At 39.1% G+C, this 14098-nt stretch overlaps 1 protein-coding gene and 1 pseudogene across 1 annotated transcript in view; one reads left to right on the forward strand and one right to left on the reverse strand.

The window, feature by feature from the left end:
* SVOPL (SVOP like) overlaps nucleotides 1-14098 on the reverse strand; it is a 77513-nt gene that overhangs the window by 19726 nt on the left and 43689 nt on the right. The gene's annotated exons all lie outside the window — the stretch shown is intronic.
* LOC133096486 (small ribosomal subunit protein eS1-like) lies at nucleotides 1275-2079 on the forward strand (annotated as a pseudogene).

Raw genomic sequence — 14098 nt, forward strand, 5'->3', positions numbered from 1 at the left:
ATGTTGCCTATAAGAGATTCACTTCAGGTGTAAGGATGCACACAGACTGAAAGTGAAAGGATGAAAAAAGATACTCCATGCAAATGGAAACCAAAAAGAAAGCTAGGGTAGCTATACTTTTGTCAGACAAAATAGACTTTAAGTGACAAAGAAGGTCATTACATAATAATAAAAGGGTCAATCCAACAAGAATATATAACATTTGTAAATACTTATGCACCCCATACAGGAGCACCTAAATATACAAAGCAAATATTAACAGATCTAAAGGGAGAAATAGATGTCAATACAGTAATAGTAGGGGACTTTAATACCCCACATTCACCAATGAATGAATGAATAATATCCAAAATATTAAAAAACTCATACAACTCAATAACAAGAAAACAATTCAATGTAAAAATGGGCAGAGGACATGAAGAGACAATTTTCCAAAGATGACATACAGATGGCCAACAGGTATGTGAAAATCTACTCAATATCACTAATCATCAGGGAAATGAAAATTAAAACCACAGTGAGATATCACTTCACACCTGTTAGAATAGCTATTATCAAAAAGGCAAGCGATCACAAGAGTTGGTAAGGATGTGGAGAAAAGGGAACACTTTTGAACTTTAAGACCCCACATTCACCAATAGTGGGAATATAAATTGGTGCAGCCAATATGGAAAACAGTATGGCAGTTCCTCAAAAAATTAAAAATAGAACTACCATATGATCCAGCTATTCCAGTTCTGGGTAATTATCCGAAAGAACCAAAAATACTAACTTGAAGAGATATCTGCACTCCCATGTTCACTGCAGCATTATTTGCAACAGCCAAAACATGGAAACAACCTAAGTGTCCATCAGTGGATGAATGGATAAAGTAAATGTGGTATGTATATATATACAGTGGAGTATTATTCAGCCATAAAAAAGAAGGAAATCCTGGCACTTACAACAGCATGGATGGACCTTAAGGGCATTATGCTCAGTGAAATAAGCCAGATAGAGAAAGACAAATACTGTATCATCTCACTTATGTGGAATCTAAAACAAACAAACACTGTCACAGGTACAGAGAACAGATTGGTGGTTGCCAGCAGCAGGGGTGGGGGTGAAATGGGTGAAGGGGATCAAAAGGTACACATCCTCCAGTTGTAAAATAAATAAGTCCTCAGGATGTATGGTACAGCATTGTGACTATAGTTAATACTGTATTATATACTTGAAAGTTGCTAAGAGAATAAATCTTAAAAGTTCTCATTACGCCTTTTGGCTCTCGGAGCAGCACTATGGCGGTCGGAAAGAACAAGCGCCTTACGAAAGGCGGTAAAAAGGGAGCCAAGAAGAAAGTGGTTGACCCATTTTCTAAGAAAGATTGGTATGATGTGAAAGCACCAGCTATGTTCAATATAAGAAATATTGGGAAAACACTAGTCACAAGAACTCAAGGAACCAAAATCGCATCTGATGGCCTCAAAGGTCGTGTGTTTGAAGTGAGCCTGGCTGATCTGCAGAATGATGAAGTTGCATTTAGAAAATTCAAGCTTATTACTGAGGATGTTCAGGGCAAAAACTGCCTGACTAATTTCCATGGCATGGATCTTACCCGTGACAAAATGTGCTCCATGGTCAAAAGTGGCAGACCATGACTGAAGCTCACGTTGATGTCAAGACTACCGATGGATATTTGCTTCGTCTCTTCTGTGTGGGTTTTACTAAAAAACGCAACAATCAGATTCGGAAGACCTCTTATGCCCAGCACCAGCAGGTCCGCCAGATCCGCAAGAAGGTGATGGAAATCATGACCCGAGAGGTGCAGACAAATGACTTGAAAGAGGTGGTCAATAAATTGATTCCAGACAGCATTGGAAAAGACATAGAAAAGGCCTGCCAATCTATTTATCCACTCCATGATGTCTTTGTTAGAAAAGGAAAAATGCTGAAGAAGCCCAAGTTCGAATTGGGAAAACTCATGGAGCTACATGGTGAAGGTAGTAGTTCTGGAAAAGCTACTGGGGACGAGACAGGTGCTAAAGTTGAATGAGCTGATGGATATGAGCCACCAGTCCAGGAATCTGTTTAAAAATCAGACTTTTAATGGTGACAAATAAAAGACCTCATTTGTGATATTTTATTTCTGATCAGTCTTCTTAAATAATCTGACAATAATCAGGTGTTCTGATTTGATGGTAATGTGGTGAATTTTTCTGACCTTTTGTGTGGATTTTATTCACTGCTCTTAGTTACTAAGTAGCTGAGAAAGGGTGGTGATCTGTTTTCAACTGGAATGGTCTGGACATGTTAGAGATAGTGAATAAAAGGAAACACTTTCTTTAAAAAAAAAAAAAAAGTTCTCATTACAAGAAAAGAAAAATGTGTATGTATGGTGATGGATGTTAGACTTATTGTGATCATTTTGTAATACATACATATATGGAACCACTATGCTGTACACCTGAAATTAATATAACATTATATGTCAGTTATATCTCAATTTAAAAAGTATATGGAGATGGGATCAAGATGGTGGAGGAGTAGGACATGGAGCTCACCTTCTTCCACAAAAACATTAAAAATTGATCTACAAGTAGAAGGATTAACACAGAACACCAGCAGAAGACCTCAGACTTCTTGCCCAAAAGGGCAAGGAAACCTCCATGTAACCAGGTAGGAAAAAAGGAAAAAGAAAAAGAAAGGAATTGGGATGGGGCCTGCACCCCAGGGAAGGAGCTGTGAAGAAGGAAAGGTTCCTACACCCTGGGAAGCCCCCTCAGTGGTGGGGAAGATCAGCCTGGATGGAGGGGGAGCTTCAGAGCCTTGGAGGAGAGCGCAGAAACTGGTTTGTGGAAGGCAAAACAGAAAGTAACTTGCACAGAAGGTCAGCACTGCCATCTTGCACTCCCCAGGCTGAGACACTCACCTGTTGCTGCAGGTGGGGGCTGGGTGCTGAAGCTCAGGCTTCAGAGTCCAGACCCAGGGGTTGGACTGGGGTTGGCTGTGCAGAGACAGCCTGAAGAGGCTGGACTGTGGCAACTGAGGGTGTACACAGAAGAAGCCTGGGCACACCAGAGAGGCAAGATGCCATTATTGGGGGGTGCACAAGGAGAGGGGCAGGACCACCATAAGAGCTTCTTTCCCTATGAGCATTCTCAGGCAACAAGACACTGCCAACAGGAGCAGGGCATAAGTCACCGCCACCGCTACAAGACCCGTGAGCAGGTGCCAAGAACTGCCCTCCCATCCCAGGAGTGTGCGGACTGCAGCTACCCCTAGGAAACCCACAAGCAGACACCAAGCCCTGCCCCTGCTGTCCCAGAAGTGCACTGGCCGCAGCTGCCACTATGAGACATGTGAGCAGGTGCCAAGCACTGCCCTCCCATCCCGGGAGTGTACGGACCACAGCCACCACTAGGAGATCCACAAGCAGGTGCCAAGCCCTGCCCCTGCTGTCCCGGGAGTGCACTGGCCACAGCTGCCACTATGAGACCTTCAAGCAGGCGCCAAGTGCTGCCCCCACCATCCTAGGACTGCACAAGGGCCACCACACCTGCACACCCCATATCAAGTGGATAACGGCCAGCACACACTGATGAAAGAGGCAGCAAGCATCCAAACTAAGAGCAGCCCCTTGATTCTGGACAAGATGGCGGAGTAGAAGGACTTTGAGCTCACCCCTCTCCTGAAAACACCAAAATCACAACTAACTACTGAACAACAATCAACAGAAAAGACTGGAACCCACCAACAAAAGATACTGTACATTCAAAGACAAAAAAAATCCACAACAAGACCATAGGAGGGGTGCATTCATGACATAATCAAATCCCATACCCACTGGGTGGGCAACTCACAAACTGGAAAAAATTATATCACAAAGATTTTCCCACAAGAGAGTTCTGAGCCCCACATCAGGCTCCCCAGCCTGAGAGTCTGGCACTGGGAGGAGGAACGCCCCCAGAGCAGTTGGCTTTGAAGGTCAGTGGGGCTTGAGTACAGGAGCTTCACAGGACTGGGGCAAACAGAGACTCCACTCTTGGAGGGCACTCACAAGGGTTCTAATACACTGGGACCCAACACAAAGCAGTAACTCCATAGGATCCTGGGCTGGACCTACCTGCGGGTCTTGGAGGATCTCCTGAGAAGGCAGGGGTTGGCAAATGCTAACAGCCAGGAAAGGAGAAATCAACAGTAATACAATAATTGTGGGGGACTTTAACACCCCACTTACAGCAATGGATAGATCATCCAGACAGAAAATCAATAAGGAAACACAGACCTTAAATGACACATTAGACCAGATGCACTTAATTGATATCTATAGAAGATTCCATCCAAAAACAGCAGAGTACACTTTCTTCTCAAGTGCACATGGAACATTCTTCAGGATAGATCACATCTTGGGACACAAATCAAGCCTCAGTAAATTTAAGAAAATTGAAATCACAGTAAGCATCTTTTCTGACCCCAGTGCTATGAGATGAGAAATCAATTACAGGAAAAAAAAAACTGTAAAAAACACAAACACATGGAGGCTAAACAACATGTTACTAAACAACCAATGGATCACTGAAGAAATCAAAGAGGAAATAAAAAAATACCTAGAGCCAAATGACAATGAAAACACTATGATCTAAAACCTATGGGACACAGCAAAGGCAGTTCTAAGAGGGAAGTTTATAGCAATGCAATCTTACCTTAGGAAACAAGAAAAAGCTCAAAAAAAGCCCCTAAGCTTACACCTAAAACAACCAGAGAAAGAAGAACAAACAAAACCCAAAGTTAGTAAAAGGAAAGAAATCATAAAGATCAGAGCAGAAATAAATGAAACAGAGATGAACAAAACAATAGAAAAGATCAATGAAACTAAAAGCTAGTTCTACATAGATTTAATTGATATTTATAGGACATTCCATCCAAAAACAGCAGATTACACTTTCTTCTCAAGTGTGCACGGAACATTCTCCAGGATAGATCACATCTTGGGTCACAAATCAAGCCTCAGTAAATTTAAGAAAACTGAAATCATATCAAGCATCTTTTCTGACCACAATGCTATGAGATTAGAAATGAATTACAGGGAAAAAACCGTAAAAACCACAAACGCATGGAGGCTAAACAATACGTTACTAAAGAGACTACTACAAGCAACTGTATGCCAATAAAATGGACAACCTGGAAGAAATGGACAAATTCTTAGAAAGGTATAACCTTCCAAGACTGAACCAGGAAGAAACAGAAAATATGAACAGACCAATCACAAGTAATGAAATTGAAACTGTGATTAAAAATCTTCCAACAAACAAAAGTCCAGGACCAGATGGCTTCACAGGTGAATTCTAGCAAACATTTAGAGAAGAGCTAACACCCATCCTTCTCAAACTCTTCCAAAAAATTGCAGAGGAAGGAACACTCCCAAACTCATTCTATGAGGCCACCATCACCCTGATACCAAAACCAGACAAAGATACTACAAAAAAGAAAACTACAGACCAATATCACTGATGAATACAGATGCAAAAATCCTCAACAAAATACTAGCAAACAGAATCCAACAGCACATTAAAAGGATCATACACCACGATCAAGTGGGATTTATCCCAGGGATGCAAGGATTCTTCAATATACGCAAATCAATCAATGTGATACACCATCTTAACAAATTGAAGAATAAAAACCATATGATCATCTCAATAGATGCAGAAAAAGCTTTTGACAAAATTCAACACTGATTTATGTTAAAAACCCTCCAGAAAGTGGGCATAGAGGGAACCTACCTCAACATAATAAAGGCCATATACGACAAACCCACAGCAAACATCATTCTCAACGGTGAAAAACTGAAAGCATTTCCTCTAAGATCAGGAACGAGACAAGGATGTCCACTCTCACCACTATTATTCAACATAGTTTTGGAAGTCCTAGCCACGGCAATCAGAGAAGAAAAAGAAATAAAAGGAATACAAATTGGAAAAGAAGAATTTTAAAACTGTCATCTGTTTTTTTGCAGATGACATGATACTATACATAGAGAATCCTAAAAATGCCACCAGAAAACTACTAGAGCTAATCAATGAATTTGGTAAAGTTGCAGGATACAAAATTAATGCACAGAAATCTCTTGCATTTCTATACACTAATGATGAAAAATCTGAAAGAGAAATTAAGGAAACACTCCCATTTACCATTGCAAGAAAAAAAATAAAATACCTAGGAATAAACCTACCTAGGGAGACAAAAACCTGTATGCAGAAAACTATAAGACACTGATGAAAGAAATTAAAGATGATACCAACAGATGGAGAGATATACCATGTTCTTGGATTGGAAGAATTAATATTGTGAAAATGACTCTACTACCCAAAGCAATCTACAGATTCAATGCAATCCCTATCAAATTACCAATGGCATTTTTTACGGAACTGGAACAAATCATCTTAAAATTTGCATGGAGACACAAAAGACCCCGAATAGCCAAAGCAGTCTTGAAGGAAAAAAACGGAGCTGGAAGAATCAGACTCCCTGACTTGAGACTATACTGTATAGTATACAAAGTTTTGTATACAAAGCTACAGTAATCAAGACAATATGGTACTGGCACAAAAACAGAAACATGGATCTATGGAACAAGATAGAAAGCCCAGAGATAAACCCACGCACCTATGGTCAACTAATCTATGACAAAGGAGGCAAAGATATACAATGGAGAAAAGACAGTCTCTTCAATAAGTGATGCTGGGGAAACTGGACAGCTGCCTGTAAAAGAATGAAATTAGAACACTCCCTAACACCATACACAAAAATAAACTCAAAATGGATTCAAGAGTAAATGTAAGACCAGACACTATAAAACTCTTAGAGGAAAACATAGGAAGAACACTCTTTGACATAAATCACAGCAAGATCTTTTTTGATCCACCTCCTAGAGTAATGGAAATAAAAACAAAAATAAACAAATGGGACTTCATGAAACTTCAAAGCTTTTGCACAGCCATGGAAACAATAAACAAGACGAAAAGACAAACCTCAGAATGGGAGAAAATATCTGCAAACGAATCAACGGACAAAGGATTAATCTCCAAAATAAATAAACAGCTCATTCAGCTCAATATTAAAGAAACAAACAACCCAATCCAAAAATGGGCAGAAGACCTAAATAGACATTTCTCCAAAGAAGATATACAGATGGCCAAGAAGCACATGAAAAGCTGCTCAACATCACTAATTATTAGAGAAATGCAAATCAAAACTACAATGAGGTATCACCTCACACCAGTTAGAATGGGCATCATCAGAAAATCTACAAACAACAAATGCTGGAGAGGGTGTGGAGAAAAGGGGACCCTCTTGCACTGTTGGTGGGAATGTAAATTGATACAGCCACTATGGAGAACAGTATGGAGGTTCCTTAAAAAACTAAAAATAGAATTACCATATGATCCAGCAATCCCACCACTGGGTATATACCCAGAGAAAACCATAATTCAAAAAGACACATGCATCCCAATGTTCATTGCAGCACTATTTACAATAGCCAGGTCATGGAAGCAACCTAAATGCCCATCGACAGATGAATGGATAAAGAAGATGTGGTACATATATACAATGGAATATTACTCAGCCATAAAAAGGAATGAAATTGAGTCATTTGTTGAGACGTGGATGGATCTAAAGACTGTCATACAGAGTGAAGTAAGTCAGAAAGAGAAAAACAAATATCGTATATTAACACATGTATGTGCAACCTAGAAAAATGGTACAGATGAACTGGTTTGCAGGGCAGAAGTTGAGACACAGATGTAGAGAACAAACGTATGGACACCAAGGGGGGAAAACCGCGGTGGGGTGGGGATGGCGGTGTGCTGAATTGGGCGATTGGGATTGACATGTATACACTGATGTGTATAAAATTGATGACTAATAAGAACCTGCAGTATAAACAAACAAACAAACAAACAAAAAACACAACTAATACTAAACTTTCTTTGGGTTATTTGTATGGAAATATGTTAATATAAATGTTTCAGACATTACATGAAATTTCTAAAAATCTTATATGTTCTGGTATAATGTTATAAGTCATAATTCTAGTTATTACTTTAAGATGTATATCTCAGAAATAACTAAATTTCCTTGTCAATTGCATTATTATGAACTTTCATCAAATCTTTAACCATGGTCATTTTTAAGTCTTTTGTCATTTACAGACAGTTCTGGGTGTACTCTGATGCTTTTGCAAAAATGTTCCTATAAAAGGGTTTCATCTTCAAGGAATTCATGGAAAAGACTCTGACAAGTACAGGTTTCTGGTAACTGACTATACTGCTGAACTGAATGAATAAGCATTTTCAGAACTCTAATGGAAAACTGATGAATTCATAAAAGTGCTAACAAAAGATCAAGATAAAAAAATTAATTACATGGGACTGAGTGAACTGATGAGGATGATTATAATTTTTGTGACTTTCTGTTTGAATAAAAAAAAAAAATCCCACAAGGACTCAGAGGCAAAAAATACACAAATCAATTTTCACTGTAAAATAAAGGAGCTGTTACAGTGGAGGATTACTGGACTGAATGTCAATATTATGACATAGTATGAGTGTGTTTCGTGTTTGGTAATTGCAATCATGGTTGCTTTTGTTGTGGTCATCCATTTACAATGCTTGGTGTCAGTTTATTTATCTCTTGTAAAAATAAAATACAGTGTGCGTGTATGAAAAAAAATATGAAGCAGGGGATTAGGTTAACTCTTGGGACTGGGTTGAATAACTAATCTAAAACGTACTGAGGGTAAAGCAGCTCTGTAAGAGAAAATATTGTGTTTATATATGAACCTTTTGAATTTGAAGTACTTAAGGGATACTTAGGTAGAAATGTATAGCAGGGCATTGGTTTCAAGTTTCTGAAACTCAGAAACAAGCTGTTGGCCAAAAATACACATTTGGGAGTCACTGATTTTATTTGAAGTTATAGGTCTAGGTGCGGTTACCTAAATGTCATAATTATTATGATTTTATCATGATATTTTAAATTTAACTCCCTAAATGGGCAAAGTACTCTATTAAAATAATAATTAAGCAAATGCCCTGCATACTTCCCTTATAATAAATTACAGAATAATTATGTATATTTTTTATAATGTAAGTGCTTTCAGCATCATAGTGCTATTGGTTAATTTGGTCATTCCCCAAGTATTAAAAAGACTCCAGGGGGCTTCCCTGGTGGCGCAGTGGTTGGCAGTCCGCCTGTCAATGCAGGGGACACGGGTTCGAGCCCTGGTCCGGGAGGATCCCACATGCCGCGGAGCGGCTGAGCTCATGCGCCACAACTGCTGAGCCTGTGCTCTGGAGCCCGCGAGCCACAACTACTGAGCCACAACTACTGAAGCCCGCACACCTAGAGCCCGTGCTCCGCAACAAAAGCCACTGCAATGGGAGGCCCGCGCACCGCAACAAAGAGTGGCCCCCCGCTCGCCGCGACTAGAGAAAGCCCGCACACAGCAACAAAGACCCAATGCAGCCAAAAATAAAAATGATAATAAATAAAATAAATATTTAATTAAAAAAAAAAAAGACTCCAAATTTAGAAACTGAGAAAAAATTGTAGAATGATAGTGCCTTATTAAGAAGTTTTATGTATATCAAACCTTTGGATGCCCACTGTACTCTAAGCTTTTTGAAATCCAATCAATCAAATCAATGTGTCTGAATTCTTCTAGCACAGAGTCTGGTACATAGTAGAAACTCAATAAATATCTGTTAAATGTGTGACAAAGACTGTGTAGCAGTTGAACGAGACTGGAGATTAAATATATACAGAAAATTTTAAAAATAAATAAATAAATAATTAAAGCTGGTTCTTTGAAAAGATAAACAAAATTGATAAACTTTTAGCCAGACTCATCAAGAAAGACAGGGAGAGGACTCAAATCAATAAAATTAGAAATGAAAAAGGAGAAGTTACAACTGACACCACAGAAATACAAAGGATCATAAGAGACTACTACAAGCAACTATATGCCAATAAAATGGACAACCTAGAAGAAATGGATAAATTCTTAGAAATGTAGAAGACTGAGACTGAACCTAAGACTGAACCAGGAAGAAATAGAAAATATGAACAGATCAATCACAAGTACTGAAATTGAAACTGTGATTTAAAAACTTCCAACAAACAAAAGTCCAGGACCAGATGGCTTCACAGGTGAATTCTATCAAACATTTAGAGAAGAGTTAACACCTACCCTTCTGAAACTCTTCCAACAATTCCAAAGGGAGCAACACTTCCAAACTCATTCTATGAGGTCACCGTCACCCTGATACCAAAACCAGACAAAGATACTACAAAAAAAGAAAATTACACGCCAGCATCACTGATGAACACAGACACAAAGATACTCAACAAAATACTAGCAAACTAAATCCAAAAATACATTAAAAGCATCATACACCATGATCAAGTGGAATTTATCCCAGGGATGCAAGCATTCTTCAATATACACAAATCAATCAGTGTGATACACCACATTAACAAACTGAAGAATAAAAACTATGATCATCTCAATAGATGCAGAAAAAGCTTCTGGCAAAATTCAACACCCATTTATAATAAAAAAACTCTCCAGAAAGTGAGCATAGAGGGAACTTACCTCAACATACTAAAGGCCATATATGACAAACCCACAGCTAAATCATTCTCAACAGTGAAAAACTGAAAGCATTCCCTCTAAGATCTGGAACAAGACAAGGATGTCCACTCTCACCACTTTTATTCAACATAGTTTTGGAAGTCCTAGCCACAGCAATCAGAAAATAAAAAAGAAATAAAAGGAATCCAAATTGGAAAAGAAGTAAAACTGTCATTGTTTGCAGATGACATGATACTATATATAGAAAATCCTAAAGATGCTACCAGAAAACTACTAGAGCTCATAAATGAATTTGGTAAAGTTGCAGGATATAAATTTAATACACAGAAATCTCTTGCATTTGTATACACTAACAATGAAAGAGCAGAAAGAGAAATTAAGGAAATAATCCCATTTACCACTGCATCAAAAATAATAAAATACCTAGGAATAAACGTACCTAAGGAGGCAAAACACCTGTACTCTGAAAACTATAGGACTCTGATGAAAGAAATCAAAGATGACACAAAGAGATAGAAAGATATACCATGTTCTTGGGTTGGAAAAATTAATATTGTCAAATGGCTATACTACCTAAGGCAATCTACAGATTCATTGCAATCCCTATCAAATTACCAATGGCATTTTTCACAGAACAAGAACAAAGAAATTGTAAATTTGTATGGAAACACAAAAGATCCCGAATAGCCAAAGCAATCTTGAGAAAGAAAAACAGAGCTGGAGGAATCAGGCTCCCTGACTTCAGACTATACTACAAAGCAACAGTCATCAAAAAAGTATGGTACTGGCACAAAAACAGAAATATAAATCAATGGAACAGGATAGAAAGCCCAGAAATAAACCCATGCACCTATGGTCAATTAATCTATGACAAAGGAGGCAAGAATATACAATGGAGAAAAGACAGTCTCTTCAATAAGTAGTGCTGGGAAAACTGGACAGCTACATGTAAAAGAATGAAATTAGAACATTCTCTAATGGGACTTCCCTGGTGGTGCAGTGGTTAAGAATCTGCCTGCCAATGCAGGGGATATGGGTTCGAGCCCTGGTCTGGGAAGATCCCACATGCCGTGGAGCAACTAAGCCCGTGCACCACAACTACTGAGCCTGAGTCTAAACCCTCGAGCCCCAACTACTGAAGCCCATGCGCCTAGAGCCCTTGCTCCACAACGAAGAGTAGCCCACCTTCGCCACAACTAGAGAAAGCTCACACGACAACAAAGACCCAATGCAGCCAAAAATTAAAAATTTTTAAAAATTTAAAAAGGAGGGTGGGAAGGTAGGAGATGCAAGAGGGAAGAGATATGGGGATATATGTATAGCTGGTTCACTTTGTTATAAAGCAGAAACTAACACACCATTGTAAAGCAATTATACTCCAATAAAGATGTTAAAAATAAATAAATAATTTAAAAAAAAAGAACATTCTCTAACACCATATGCAAAAATAGACTCAAAATGGATCAAAGACCTAAATATAAGGGCAGACACTATAAAACTCTTAGATGAAAACATAGGCAGAACACTCTTTGACATAAATCGCAGCAATAACTTTTTTGATCCACCTCCTACAGTAATGAAATAAAAACAAAAATAAACAAACGGGACCTAATTAAACTTAAAAGCTTTTGCACAGCAAAGGAAACCATAAACAAAAAGACAGCCCACAGAATGGGAGAAAATAATGTGCGAACGAAGCAACCAACAAGGGATTAATCTCCAAAATATACAAACAGTTCATGCAGCTCTATGTCAAGAAAACAAACAACCCAATCGAAAAATGGGCAGCAGATCTAGTGGGGGTGGAGGTGCTGCACTGCACTGCACACAGGATCTTAGTTCCCCAACCAGGGATCGAACCCGTGCCCCCTGCACTGGAAGTGCAGAGTCCTAACCACTGGACCGCCAGGGAAGTCTCAGGCAGAAGATTTAAATAGAAATTTCTCCGAAGAAGACAGCCAGATGGCCAAAAAGCACATGAAAAGATGCTCAACATCACTAATTTTTTAGAGAAATGCAAATCAAAACTACAATGAGGCATCACCTCATACCGGTCAGAATGGCCATCAGCAAAAAGTCTACAAACAATAAATGCTCGAGGAGGTGTGGAGAAAAAGGGAACACTCCTGCACTGTTGGTGGGAATGTAAATTGGTGCAGCCACCGTGGAAAACAGTATGGAGGTTCCTCAGTAAACTAAAAATGGAATTACCATATAATCTAGCAATCCCACTCCCAGGCATATATCAAGGCAAAACTATAATTCAAAAAGATACATGCACCCCTATGTTCATAGCAGCACTGTTCACAATAGGCAAGACATGGAAACGACCTAAATGACCATCAACAGATGAATGGATAAAGAAGATGTGGTACATATATACAACGGAATACTACTCAGCCATAAAAAAGAATGAAGTGATGCCATTTGCAGCAACATGGATGCAACTAGAGATTACCATACTAAGTGAAGTAAGTCAGAAAGAGAAAGACAAATACCATACGATATCACTTATATGTGGAATCTAAAATATGACACAAATGAACCTATCTATGAAACAGAAACAGAATCAGGGACATAGAGAACAGACTGGTGGTTGCCTAGAGGGAGGGGGTGGGGGAGGGATGGATTGGGAGTTTGGGATTAGCAGCTGCAAACTTGTATATATAGAATGGATAAACAATGAGGTCCTACTGTATAGCACAGGGAACTATATTCAATATCCTGTGATAAACCATAATGGAAAAGAATATGGAAAAGAATGTATACATATGTATAACTGAGTCACTTTGCTGTACAGCAGTAATTAACACAACACTGTAAATCGACTATACTTCAATTAAATAAATAAAAATAAATAAATTGGTATAACCACTATGGAGAACAGTATGGAGGTTCGTTAAAAACGAAAAATAGAACTACCATATGATCCAGCAATCCCACTCCTGGGCATGTATCCAGAGAAAACCATAATTTGAAAAGATACATGCACCCCTGGGGCTTCTCTGGTGGCACAGTGGTTAAGAATCCGCCTGCCAATGCAGGGGACACGGGTTTGAGCCCTGGTCCAGGAAGATCCCACATGCCACAGAGCAACTAAGCCCGTGCGCCACAACTACTGAGCCGGCGCTCTAGAGCCCACGAGCCACAACTACTGAAGCCTGGGCACCTAGAGCTCATGCTCCGCCACAAGAGAAGCCACCGCAATGAGAAGCCCGCACACCACAATGAAGAGTAGCCCCCACTCGCCACAACTAGAGAAAGCCTGTGCGCAGCAACAAAGACACAACTCAGCCAAAAATCAATTAATTAATTAACTTTTTTAGAAAAGATACTTGCACCCCAATGTTCATTGCAGCACTTTTTACAATAGCCGAGACATAAAAGCAACCTTAATGTCCACCGGCAGAGAAATGGATAAAGATGTGGTACATATATACAATGGAATATTACTCAACC

Source organism: Eubalaena glacialis, chromosome 8 (genome assembly GCF_028564815.1).
Source record: "Eubalaena glacialis isolate mEubGla1 chromosome 8, mEubGla1.1.hap2.+ XY, whole genome shotgun sequence".
Lineage (NCBI taxonomy): Eukaryota > Metazoa > Chordata > Mammalia > Artiodactyla > Balaenidae > Eubalaena > Eubalaena glacialis.